The sequence below is a fragment of the Loxodonta africana genome, chromosome 7 (genome assembly GCF_030014295.1).
Source record: "Loxodonta africana isolate mLoxAfr1 chromosome 7, mLoxAfr1.hap2, whole genome shotgun sequence".
NCBI lineage: Eukaryota > Metazoa > Chordata > Mammalia > Proboscidea > Elephantidae > Loxodonta > Loxodonta africana.
Genome location: NC_087348.1, coordinates 108,047,454 through 108,061,132, shown reverse-complemented (window position 1 = coordinate 108,061,132; position 13,679 = coordinate 108,047,454). Strand labels below are relative to the sequence as shown.

The 13,679-nt window shown below is 38.6% G+C and overlaps 1 pseudogene; it reads right to left on the bottom strand.

Annotated features, from left to right (window-relative positions):
• Positions 1–2,636: 2,636 nt before the first annotated feature.
• LOC135232185 (tripartite motif-containing protein 43-like) lies at positions 2,637–12,893 on the bottom strand (annotated as a pseudogene).
• Between the last annotated feature and the right edge of the window lie 786 nt (positions 12,894–13,679).

Here is a 13,679-nt window from a genome sequence, read left to right as displayed (position 1 = left end):
ACGAAACACTGTCCGGTCCTTCACATGCTTACAATCATTGTTATACTCGAGCCCATTGTTGGAGCCACTGTGTCAATCCATCTCATTGAGGGTCTTCCTCTTTTCCACTGACCCTGTACTTTGCCAAGGATGATGTCCTTCTCCAGGGACTGATCCCTCCTGATAACATGTCCAAATTATTTAAGACAAAGTCTCACCACCCCTGCTTCTAAGGAGCATTCTGGTTGCAAGACAGATTTGTTCATTCTTTTGGCAGTTCATGGTATAGTCAATATTCTTCACCAACACAAAAATTTGAAGGTGTCAGTTCTTCTTCGGTCTTCCTTATTCATTGTCCAGCTTTCACATGCATATTTTGCAATTGAAAATACCATGGCTTGGGTCAGGTGCACCTTAGTTTTCAAGGTGACATTTTTGCTTTTCAACACTTTAAAGATCCTTTGCAGCAGATTTGCCCAATGCAATGAATCTTTTGATTTCTTGACCACTGCTTCCATGGGTGTTGATTGTGGACCTAAGTAAAATGAAATCACTGACAACCTCAATCTTTTCTCTATTTATCATAATGTTGCTTACTGGTCCAGTTGTGAGAATTTTTGTTTTATGTTGAGGTGTAATCCATACTGAAGGCTGTAGTCTTTAATCTTCATCAGTGAGTGCTTCAAGTCCTTTTCAGTTTCAACAAGCAAGGTTGTGTCATCTGCATAACGCAAGTTGTTAATGAGTCTTCCTCCAATCCTGATGCCCTGTTCTTCTTTATACAGTCCAGCTCCTCGTATTATTTGCACAGCGTACAGATTGAATACGTATGGTGAAAGGATACAACCCTGACACACACCTTTCCTGACTTTAAACCAGGCAGTATCCCCTTGTTCTGTCTGAACAACCGCCTCTTGATCTATGTACAGTTTCCTCATGAACACAGTTAAGTATTCTGGAATTCCCATTCTTTACAATGTTATCCACAGTTTGTTATGATTCACACAGTCGAATGCCTTTGCATAGTCAATAAAATACAGGTAAACATCCTTCTGGTATTCTCTGCTTTCAGCCAGGATCCATCTGACATCAGCAATGATATCCCTGGTTCCACATCCTTTTCTGAAACCGGCCTGAATTTCTGGCAGTTCCCTGTCGATATACTGCTACAGCCACTTTTGAATGATCTTCAGCAAAATTTTGCTTGCATCTGATATTAATGATATTGTTCCATAATTTCAGCATTCGGTTGGATCACCTTTTTTGGGAATAGGCATAAATATGGATCTCTTCCAGTCAGTTGGGCAGGTAGCTGACTTCCAAATTTCTTGCCATAGACGAGTGAGCACTTCCAGAACTGCATTTGTTTGTTGACACAACTCAAATGATATTCCATCGATTCCTTGAAGTCTTGTTTTTTGCCAATGCCTTCAGTGCAGCTTGGACTTCTTACTTCAGTACCATCGATTCCTGATCATATGCCACCTCTTGAAACAGTTGAACATCGACCAATTCTTTTTGGTATAATGACTCTGTGTATTCCTCCCATCTTCTTTTGATGCTTCCTGCATCATTTAATATTTTCCCCATAGAATCCTTCATTATTGCAATGTGAGGCTTGAATTTTTTCTTCAGCTCTTTCAGCTTGAGAAATGCCGAGGCTGTTCTTCCCTTTTGGTTTTCTATCTCCAGCTCTTTGCACATGTCATTATAGTAGTTTACTTTGTCTTCTCCAGCTGCTCTTTGAAATCTTCTGTTCACAAATGGTGGAATGTAGCAAATGTCAATTTATTTTATGAAAATAAAATCTAATCTCACTTCCTAACATTTCAAACCTGGTATCCAGTTACATCTCAGTCATGACTGTCTAGTTTCTTCTTCCCAACCTGTTGCCATTGAGTTGATTCCAACTCACAGCGACCCTATATGACAGAGTAGGACTGCCCCATACCGTTTCCAAGGAGCACCTGGTGGATTCTAACTGCCAGCTGTTTGGTTAGCAACTGTAGCTCTTAACCACCACACAACCAGGGTTTCCTCCCAACCACAGGGGTGTGAAAAATGACCTGATGACGAGGAGGACATGCTGCACAAGAGCACTATGGTTTTTAATCCACACTAGTCACCACTGACATGTGTTTATACTTGTGAAAATCATAAGCAGCAATGGAATTGCCATCATACAACTTCTGTATAAAAAAAAAAAAAAACCAAACCCAGTGCTGTCGAGTCGATTCTGACTCATAGCAACCCTATACAACAGAGTAGAACTGCCCCATAGAACTTCTGTATACACACCTGAAATTAACACCACCACCCGATCCCTTTTTAGGCTAGACAACCAAGCCTTCTCTACCTTTTGAGAAAGAGAAAGATAAGTATACTCTGAGATTATAATAAATAAATTATGCTCAAATTTCAGTATAATCACTGTCAATTCTCACAACTTAAATATAGGTGCAAGCTTAACTTTCATCAGGTTTCCAAAATGCTGTAAAAGAAAAAAAGAAAATTTTAGTATTTGTAACAAGATTCATAGTGCTCTCACATAATTTCTTACTCCAAAGCATGGGTTATTCCAAATGTAATAGCAGTGGGTATCAAAGACACGGAAACAGAATGACAAAACATATTGTATAGATTCCCAAATTTGTTAACATTGTCAAATCAAGACACAAATGTAAATATATTAAAATAAGTCTCTCTGCTGCAGTTCAGTCATTGAATGAATATTAGGAGAATTTTTAGCAGAACACTTTCTCTGGGGTGGTAATGCCTACTTTTTTTACAAAGCTTCACTGCTCCTGGATGAGACATGATTGACCCTTGATCTGTAGTATTACCTGGACAGACACTATCCTTATCATATTATCAGAGAGCACTATTCCAAGCCAAAGATGGAAGACAGAGAATGTGGACATCATTTCCAAGCAGCACCTTGACTCCCCTTCCTTTGTCCTTACCTGGAGCAGCTCTGTGTCTGGTTTGTGGCACATTTCGTTCAGCTCCTCATACATTCCCCGTAGGAGTTCCCCCTTCAGGGCCATAGTGTTTTCACTTTCCTGGAGTTGTTGAAAAATCTCTTTGCTTTCCTTTTCTAGCCTCTCTAAATATTTTTTCTCTTCATAGAGAAATAGATGTACCTTTCGATATTCAGCATGGATCATCTTCCTGCATAGATGCACATAACTCTGAATTGGTAGTGAATAAATGGAATATTTATTAGGTTGCCTTTGTCCATGTCTTCTAAGCTACTGTTTTGTCTTCTGTCAGTTTGCTATATTCATTAAATCAAAAATTGGGGGCTTCTTTTTTTTTTCTTTTCTTCCACTTAATTATTTTTTAATTCCAACAATAGTAATATCTTGTCTCCAACTACTTTCCCTCAAATATCCACATTTTCTTTCAAAAAAGGGATTTTTGATTTTATACTTAATTGTCTTATACAATATACTGTTGTTATTGTGTGCCTCTGAGTCTATACCGACTCATCACGACTGTACAAGACAGAATAGAACTGCCTATAGTGCTTTTAAGGCTGTAATCTTTACAGAAGCAAATTGCCACATCTTTTTCCAGCAGAGCACTGGTGAATTTGAACCTCCATCCTTTTGGTTAGCAGGTAAGTGTTTGACCATTGTGCCACCAGGGCGCCTATACATGTAATATACTAAGACGTACTTGCTACTAAAAGTTTTTAGTTTCTTTTACCCTCAGATACCTTACCTACAGAGTAAGTCTTCACTTTCATGAAATAATAGCCAATATTACATCACAGGATAAGATGTGACCTTTCTTAAAATTTTACCACCAGGTCCACAAATTGCATGCTAACCAGAACCTTGTCTCTAAGGGTGCAGTTTGCTCTTTTTATCCAAGGTCACACATGCCACTTAGTCAACTTCCATGGGTTCTGGGAGACATTTTTCAAAAGACAACCCCCTTTCAGTATTAATTCCTTCCTTTTCATTATTTAGTTTCTCTTTTCTTGCTTTCCTCTCAACTTTTAAGTATACTTTATTTAATTCCATTGTACTGAAAACAAAGTAAAACATCTAACGTCCCAATATCTTCATTTGACTTTTGTGCTGTCACTTTTGCCCCCCAAAAGCATATTTCTTAATTATAAGTGTGCATTTCCTATACTCATTTGTGAAACTCTTGATCTTTCATCATTTCAGTGAAATCTCTTTCATTCCCAACACTTTACTGAAACCATACTTTTCTTCTCACCTATGTCCTCCTTTGTTGAATCCAAATATTTATTTCCATAATATTTACTTACATAATTATTTACTTCCATAAAGCCTTAGTAACGGCTTTCCTTACATTTTACCAGTCCTTCCTTTTATAAAACCTGTGTAGCCTAGGCTTCAAACAAATCTAAATCCTTTGGTGGTTTTCCTCTATCAATTCACTTTTACCACTTTCCCTTTCCTAGCCTAACACATCAGTGCAGGGACTCCTCAAGTTTTTTTTTTTTTTACCTGAAAACTTTTTTCTTTTTTTCTCTAAAAATTCTCATTGTGTGGTATCATCTACTCCAGTATCTAGAATATGCTGATGATCGTGAAATATCCCTGTCCAGACCCAGTCTTTCTCATCCAGTTGCTTACTACATATTTCCACTTGTATATCTCACAAAACCTTAAAAGCTAACGTCTCAACCTAAATTTATTATCCCACCAACCCCAAACTGGCTTTACCTCCTCCATTACTAACCTCAGGTTGCCTCGTTTCAAAGCCAAACCTGTGTCTCATTCTTGATTTTACCCTTTTAACATCGTACCTCAAACAAATCACTATTTTTTGGTATTCTCCATCAAAAATATCTCTTGAGTCTTCTGGCCAACATGGGGCCATAGACATAAGCACCACGCCAGTCCCTCCACAGCAAAGACCCAAAAAACTAAGTAAAACAGACAAACATCATTCCTGGAACCTGAAGTGTCAGATGAAGAGATAAACAACTCAGCCAAACACCAAATGGAATAAGAAACTGATGGAGGACTGAGAATGAGGAGAGATACATGCCGAGGTTCCTTATCGGCTAACACAACCCAGATCGGCTATCTTGGACTCCTGTCGGAGATTGGCTGACAGGGAGCACGGAAAGCAGCTCCATGGAGCTCCCAGCAGGAGAGAGAGCACCAGGTAACCAGCAATACATGCATGCTTTCCCACCCCCCATTCTCTTCCTGGTGTTCTACTTCCGAGCTTCCTGGCTGGCTGCAGTGGCTTGGCAGGCCGGGAAGTGCAGCATCTGTGCCACTTGGATTTGTCCCACCCACATCGCAGATTGGTGGACAGGGAGTGTGGAAAAACAGCTTCACAAAGTTCCCAGCAGGAGACAGAGCATCCCTCCCCCTTTGGCCTCCTCTTCTTCCCCCAGCCGCAGTCTCTTAGCCAGGGGCAATTGCTTCCCCCTCCCCCTCCCCCTCCCCGGGGCTACTTGAATTTGCCTCATCCATTGTGGGCACTTGGGAGCCCCTTCTAGCGGGGCTGCACTGCAAGGCCTAGGAGCCACTCACCCAATCTGCACAGCCCTGTAGGCAGGATCCCTGGGGGGTTTTCTTTTCTTTCTTTTTCTTTTTCCCTTCTCTCTTTTTCCCTTTCTGTCTTTCTTTATTTCTCAGTTCTGGTCTGTCTATACCTATCTTCTTTTCCAGTCTTGGGAATAGCTGGTGCTGTGTGACATCTATACTCCCTCTAGCCAGGCTGTAGTGCACAACCTGGGAGACTTCTCCAGGCTTCACAGCCTCTCTCCATTAAGAATGATGTTGGCTGTTGGTTTTGCATAGATACCGTTTAGTATGTTGAGAAATTTCCCTTCTGTATCTGTTTTATTGAGAGTTTTTATCAGGAATGGGTGTTGGACTTTGTTAAATGCCTTTTCTGTGTTGAGATGACCATGTGATTCTTTCCTTTTATTTATGTGGTGGATTACATTGATTGATTTTCTAATGTTGAACCATTCTTGCATATCTGGTATGAATCCTACTTAATCATGGCGTATTTTTTTTTTTTCTTTTTGATCTAATGCTGAATTCTATTGGCTAGAATTTTGTTGAGAGTTTTTGCATCTATATTCACGAGAGATATTGGTCTGTAATTTTCTTTTTTTGTGGTGTCTTTGCCTGGTTTTGGTATCAGGGTTATGCTGGCTTCATAGAATTCAGCAGTATTGCTTCATTTTCTATGTTTTGAAATAATTTGAGTATTACTGGCATAATCTCTTCTCTGAATGTTTAGTAGAATTATCCAGTGAAGCCATCTGGGCCAGGGCTCTTTTTCGTTGGGAGTTTTTTTTTTTTTTTTTTAATGACTTTTTGAATCTCTTCTCTTGTTATGGTTCTGTTCAGATTTTCAACATCATTTTGTGTTAGTTTGGGTAGGTAGTATGTTCTAGAAGTTTGTCCATTTCTTCTAGGTTTTCAAATTTGTTGGAGTATAGTTTTTCATAATACTCTGTTATGATCCTTTTTATTTCAGTTGGATTTCTTGTAATGTCTCCCATTTCATTTCTTATTTGGGTTATTTTTATCACGTAGTGTTTTTCTCTCCCATTTCATTTCTTATTTGGATTATTTGTATCATCTAGTGTTTTTCTTTTGTCAATTTGGCCAGTAGTTTGTCAATTTTGTTGATCCTTTCAAAGAGCCAACTTTCAGTTTTGTTGATTCTTTCTTTTGCTTTTCTGCTCTCTATTTCATTTATTTCTGCTCCAATCTTTATTATTTCCTTTCTTCTGGTGGCTGTGCATTTCTTTTGCTGTTCTCTTTCTATTTGTTCAAGTTGCATTGCTAATCTTTTGATTTTGTCCCTTTCTCCTTTTTTGATGTGTGCATCTATTGCTATAAATTGACCTCTGAAACTACCTTTGATGTGTCCCAAGGTTTTGGTATGATGTGTTTTCGTTCTCGTTTGATTCCAGGAACTTTTTTATTCCATCTCTGATTTCTTGTATTACCCGGTGGTTTTTAAGCAGGGTGTTATTCAGTTACCATGTAATTGATTTTTTTTTTTTTCCTTGCTCTTCCTGTTGTTAATTTCTACTTTGATTGTGTTGTGGTCAGAGAAGATACTTTGTATTATCTCAGTGTTTTGGATTTTGTTGAGGGTTGCTCTGTGGCCTAAGATGTAGTCTACTCTGGAAAATGTTCCATGTGGGAATGATAATAACTTTAAAGTGATAGTAGAAAATGATGTTTATTGTTTACTAACTATAGGCATTTCTCTGACCCATTTAATCTGGGCTACCTATTCTAATCCACTCAGCAATATTATGAATTCATTTTCTTTTCTTACCAACACTTTGTAATGAGAAACCTCGACATATTGTGGATGAATTACTTGTCTAAAATCAAACATAAAATAAATTACTGATCCAGGATTCAAATATAGGTCTTACTGAAAGAAAAAAAAATCTAATTTTAGTGTCCACTATTAGCATTAAATGAATCCACATTTACTGATATTTACACTGTATAGACAGTAATCTATTGTGCAGATACAATGGTGAATAAGACAATATTCAAGTACTCAGTGGCTCACAGTTTTGTGGGTGATAAAAAATAAGTAAAAAAGAATTGTTAGGTGAACTCATAGAGCCCTCCCATATCTAACAGTTGTTTACATTCAACGTTGTTAGTTTTCTGTAGTCCTCTACAGTTTCCAAACACTTTATAAACCAAGTCTGAAAACTAAAATTCATGTCTGAAAACTGAAGAGACATCATTTTAAACATTCTTGAAGTTTTCGAGGATTTCATTTTACTTGGATCCACAAACAATGCCCATGGAAGCAGCAGTCAAGATATCAAACGATGTATTGCATTGGGCAAATCTGTTGAAAATGACCTCTTTGAAGTGTTAAAGAGCAAAGAAGATGTCATCTTGAGGACTAAGGCATGCTTGACTGAAGCTTTGGTATTTTCAGTGATCTTGTATGCACCCCAAAACTGGACAATGAATAAGAAAGACCAAAGATTTGATGCTTTTGAACGTGGTGTTGGCAAAGAACATTGAATATAGCATGGACTGCCAGAAGAACAAACAAATCTGTCCTGGAAGAAGTACAGCCAGAATGTTCCTTAGAAGGGAAGATGGCAAGACTTCTTCTTATGTACTTTGTCCCTGAAGATGGACATCATGCTTGGTAAAGTAGAGGGTAACTGAAAAAGAGGAAGATCCTCAATGAGGTGGATTGATAAGGTGACTGTAGCCATGAGCTCACACATAGTAAGGATTGTGAGGATGGTGTTTCATTCTGCTGTTCAGAGGATCATTAGGAGTCGCCTCCAACTTGCAGGCACCTCACAACAACAACAACACCATTTTATAATGAACATTTCTTAATTAATTCAACACATCACATAGGCCAGCAATTTATATAGACCTGTTATACAAACAAATATGTATATGATGATATAATCATTAAGTGCTCAGCAGCTAACTGAAAGGTTGGCCATATGAACCAAGCCATTGGCACCTTGAGAGAAAAACCTGATGATCCCCTCCCATAAAGATTAAAAAACAGGAAAATCCTACAGGGAAGTTCTACTCTGTCCTGTAGGATTACTATGACTCAGCACTCCACAGCACCAAACAAGAACCATTTCATCAGCTGAAATATTAGAAGCTCCCTGGAGGTGATTATCTAGTGAAACTCACAATATACATAAAACATCAAGTGATACCTAAAACAATAGAGCAAAAGTGATTTATCATATTAATTCATAAAAATATAAGAAGATTGACTGCATTTCCCTGGGTGGTACAAATGGTTAATGTGCTCGACTGTTAAAGTGCTAATCTGCTAACCTGCTAACCGAAAGGTTGGAAGTTCAAGTCCACCCAGAGGTGCTTCGGAAGAAAGGCCTGGCAATCTACTTCCCCCCCCCAAAAAGCTAGTCCCTGTGCTTTAATATGTTTATGATTTTGAAATCTAAAATCACACGTAGCTTTTTTCCAGTGACTTCTGTGTTGAACCCTACAATGTATATACCTCCATGAGCACAGAAAGAACAAAGCTAACTTCTGATAGAGTGGGATAGAAAACCCTATTCAGTGAAACACACACAAACACATGCACAGAAGCACACACACACAAAAGATTTAGTATCTCAATAAAACTTCATTTGGGGAGAAACACTTTGATCTCTTTCCTAGCCCCCTGGTGCTCTAGTTTGCATTGAAGGCCTAACTTACCTTGTCAATGTGTCTTCCAAATCCTATAAAGAGAGAGAGAGAAAAAAGAAAAGCTTGGAATTCCTCAGAAATTTGTTATTCTGCCCAATTAGTCTTTGGATTTGGGAAAGTTCAGAAAAATACCAAACACTCTCTTCCTCCACTCTAGATTTTGTAACTTTCTTTTACTCTTCAAAGGAAAATCACAGTACAACCCATTGATAGAAACTAAATTCTGGATGACTAAGGCCCTGAGGGTGAATGAAGATGGAGAAGGACATAAGTAGAGACAACATTGCTGCAACCATCAGTTGTCTGCAAGGCGGCCTCTTCACAGGCCTGTTTCTGAAGGGTAATGTGCCTCAAGACAAGCACAATTCAAGCCTAGGACTTCCAAACAGAGGGATGTGAACGTTAGCTTTTCCTCTTCCTCACATTGCTCACCTAGAGACTAGAATGTCTATGAGTATATTGTTCCTCTCTGCAAGCATTAACCAAACCAAACCAAACCCAGTGCCATTGAGTCGATTCCGACTCATAGTGACCCTATAGGACAGAGTAGAACTGCCCCATAGAGTTTCCAAGGAGCGCCTGGCGGATTCGAACTGCTGACCCTTTGGTTAGCAGCCGTAGCACTTTACCACTATGCCACCAGGGTTTCCTTCTGCTGCATAGAGAAGTGAATTAAATAACAAGAATTTAGAAGGAAAGCTACTCTTACAATTCCACAAAATTTTGTCGTTCCTGGTTAGGATAGGAGTTGAGGTTTATATCATATTCACTTGGACAATAACACTCTCCACAGGAGCGGAAAATGCAGAAATAGGATTTTGGTTTGAAATACGTAATGGAAGACAAAGATGTGAACTTGAACTAATATCCTCATTTCTCACCTGGAGCAGCTCCACGTCTGGTTTATGGCACAAATTCAGCAGCTCCTCATATATTTCTCTTAGGTGTTTTTGTTTTTGAACCATTGTGGCTCAACTTTTCTCAAGTTGCTGTAAAATCTTTTTGTGTTCAGTTTTCAGTCCCTCTAAATGTTTTTCTTCCCTGTGGAGGACTGGTTGCAACTTCTGGTATTCATCTCTGATAATCTCTCTCCTTAGATATATATAATCCTGCAGGGACATGGATTTCTTAGATCACATACCCAGGCTGATTTTATCCTTCACCACTTAAACCTCATTCATTTCTCTTTGATTCATGATCATGTAATCCACCATCCACCTACATACATGCTAAGTTCATGTCTTTCCACATGCCAGAAACCACACTTATCGCTCTTTCCTTCCTTTACTTACTTTTCATTCTTTATTAACTACAGAAACCTATCCTTTCCTCAAAACACTTTAATCTACTTCTTAAGTTCCCAGAATGCTTGTAGAAATGTCTTTCAGAGTTAATTTTAAGAATATGTTCCTAAGTGCCACTGAGTCAGTTCGGACTCATAGCGACTCTGTGTACAACAGAATGAAACACTGCCTGGTCCTGAGCCCATTGTTGCTGTCACTGTGTCAGCCCATTTCATTGAAGGTTTTCCTCTTTTTCTGACCCTCTATAAATAAATGTTCCCTAAAATATGAAAGATTACATGTAAAAAGATAAATTTATGATTAATTATTAAATCATATTTCACATTCTGAACTCTTTGTTACTGATTTAGCCTCTCATCTCAAATCTGCTCAATCCTAGCCTGATCATTCACTCTTAGCAGGAAAGTTGCCTACTATTCTGAGGATTAGAAATCATCAGACAAAATCTCCCTAAAATTCCTAATCTCAAAACCTAAATCTGATTTCTTCCATCACTATTCCTTGTTGCTCTGGATGGGATTACTTCCTGGTAATAAAGACTTAAGACTTCAGGTTCTCATTGTGTCCTAACATTATAGGAACATTGACCCTTACTCCATGGCATGACCCCTACCAATACCTATGTATTCATTCTCTCCTCACCGAGTCCTTTTCTCTATCCTTTTTCCCCAGTTTTTCAACATGTTGAAATTTCTCCTAATTGATCCTATGTCATTCTCTACCTACTACATTATCACTTTTCACCATCACAAGCACACTTCCTATATTGCTATTCAAACCTTTTTCTCCCCATGAGCATCATTGTACTATCACTATGAAATGCCTATAGTTCCCAATTATATACTCTTTAATTTCTAGAACTCACCTCATACAGAAATCTCTGCCTGAAATGCCCATGGATTTTTTACACTTGTCCTTTAAAACTCAAATTGATTGTGAGCCTCTCTCGAAAACTTTTTTTCAACTCTTGACCAACGGTTATTGAACTTCTCCAAATCCCTGCATGTGCCTTCATTTCAGCATTTGTTGCACTTTGTTCTGATGGCTTTTTCCCCCCTAATTCCTGATATACTAAGTTCTAGAAATCCAAAGTGTCATACTCTCCTACATAAAAACAGCAGATCCTTTTTCCTACTGATGAGCCCACTCACAGAATCTCCTGGCAATGATGATTAAAGCTCAAGTTCTTAATAGATAAGGTTCTAGCATGTCTGTACCAAGCTGGTTATGAGGAAAACATGGTCTCAGGCTTACCATCCACAGGTTGATTATTCTGCACTCCTCGTTTAGATTTCTCTGATTTTCTTGGATCTTTTCTCATAAAGACTTCATCTGTTTTAAGAGCTTCTCCTGTAAAAACAAAAATACTGAATTAAGAACCAACAGAACAAATATTATAGATTTCAGACCCTTACTGACGACTAAAGATCAGGGATGTTAGATGAACGTACTTTCGGGAAAGTGGAAGGGTCATGTTTCACTGGCTACCCGATAGTCATCACTTCTGGGAGTTTCAGGCTATAGAGCCACATAAAGTAATGAAACAATTTTCCTGAGAAAACTGTCAAATAAAGGCTTTATGTAATGTAGTTAAATTTCCTATAAATATCTTGCTATTTCTCTATACTATTATCGTACATGTTTGTCCAGTATTACTAAATATGCTTCCAGTAAAAAAAAAAGCACTTGTTAAACATGTAATTTTTGTGGCCAGGAGCTATTTCTAAAAATGTGAGTGTTATGGTGTCCTGTGCTTCACTTTGCATAATCAAATTCATAATCATTAAGCGAATTGCCCTGCCACTCGAATACAGCCTCTGTGAAAGCAGATTTCCTTCCCTATTTTATTCACAGCTTTACCCTTCCCACCTAGAACAGTAGCCAGCACATATAAGACTCCCAGTGATGAGAGAATTAATCATAATCATGGCACTCATCTTCCTTATACTCTCTTAGCTCTATTATTCTCCAGCTTTCAAAGGCTTTCAGAAGCATCACTTACCCGGTACTTCTCAACAGCGTATTCAATGGAACAGTGTCTGTGAGCCTCGTGCTCCTGAGAGGAAGAACAGAGCAAACAGAGTAGGTTCTTGCTCTCTTCACAGAACATCTTCTTTGTCTCCTTGTGTGTCCCACACATCTGATCCTCAGAGCTCAGGAACTGGCAGAGACTGGCTTGTCTAGCAAGGGACACCAGATTCTTCACAAGAATATTGGATTTGATGTCTGTCTTCTTTGATGTTTCCCCACATAGAGGACAACGGGCGGTTTTGGTGTCTTCCCCGGAAATATATAGACAGGGCCTACAGAAGCTGTGCCCACAGCCTATGGTGAGAGGGTCTGTAAGGTAGCTCAAGCAGATGCAGCAGGTGAGCTCCTTTTGGAAAGCTTGGGAGATGTTGGAGTCCATTTTCCTGAGGGAAGAAAATCAGAGGAGTTTATTATCTGTCTCAGAGAGACAAAAAACTAAGCAAACTTTTACTCGGGTCATGACTCAATAGTATACTTATGTCTAGGCCTGATATAGTTTCTTTTATAAATGAAAAAACTGGAAACTGACACACAAATACGACTCTCAAGCTCTGTTGAAAACTTTGTTGGCTTCCTAATCAACATGCATCTATGGCATCAACTCCTTTTCTTCTCCGTGGAAGGATCTCAGTTTGCGTCCTTTCCTTCTTCGGCTTGTGCTTCAGTAGTTTGACACAATCTATATTATTCTGATTGGTGTAAAAATCAATCTTAATGTTCATAGTCCCTGACTGGTTTAGCCAAGTTCAGGCAACTAAACTTTTTTATCTGTATTATTTTATTTAATTGACAGAATCATCCTATCATGGTGACTTACACAAAATTGTACCAATAGTTAATGTTGGAGCCAGAACTCCAACCTTTGACTAAAATTAAAATCAGCTAACTATTACTCTCTAAGATAACACACGTCATCCATTGTTTCTTAGCAACTATTTTAAAATTTAGGCAAACACACCTGGTGGTTTGAACCCACCCAGTGGCTTCTGAGGAGAAAGTCCAGGTAATCTGCCAGGAAAACACTATGGGGCATCTACTCAGTCATGTGGAGTTACTATGAGTCAGAATCGACTAGACAGCTCCCCAAAACAACAGGCTCCTAAAATATCTTATTGTTGACACTGGGCATTTAAACAAACCAAATATTAAAGAGACTAGGAATATC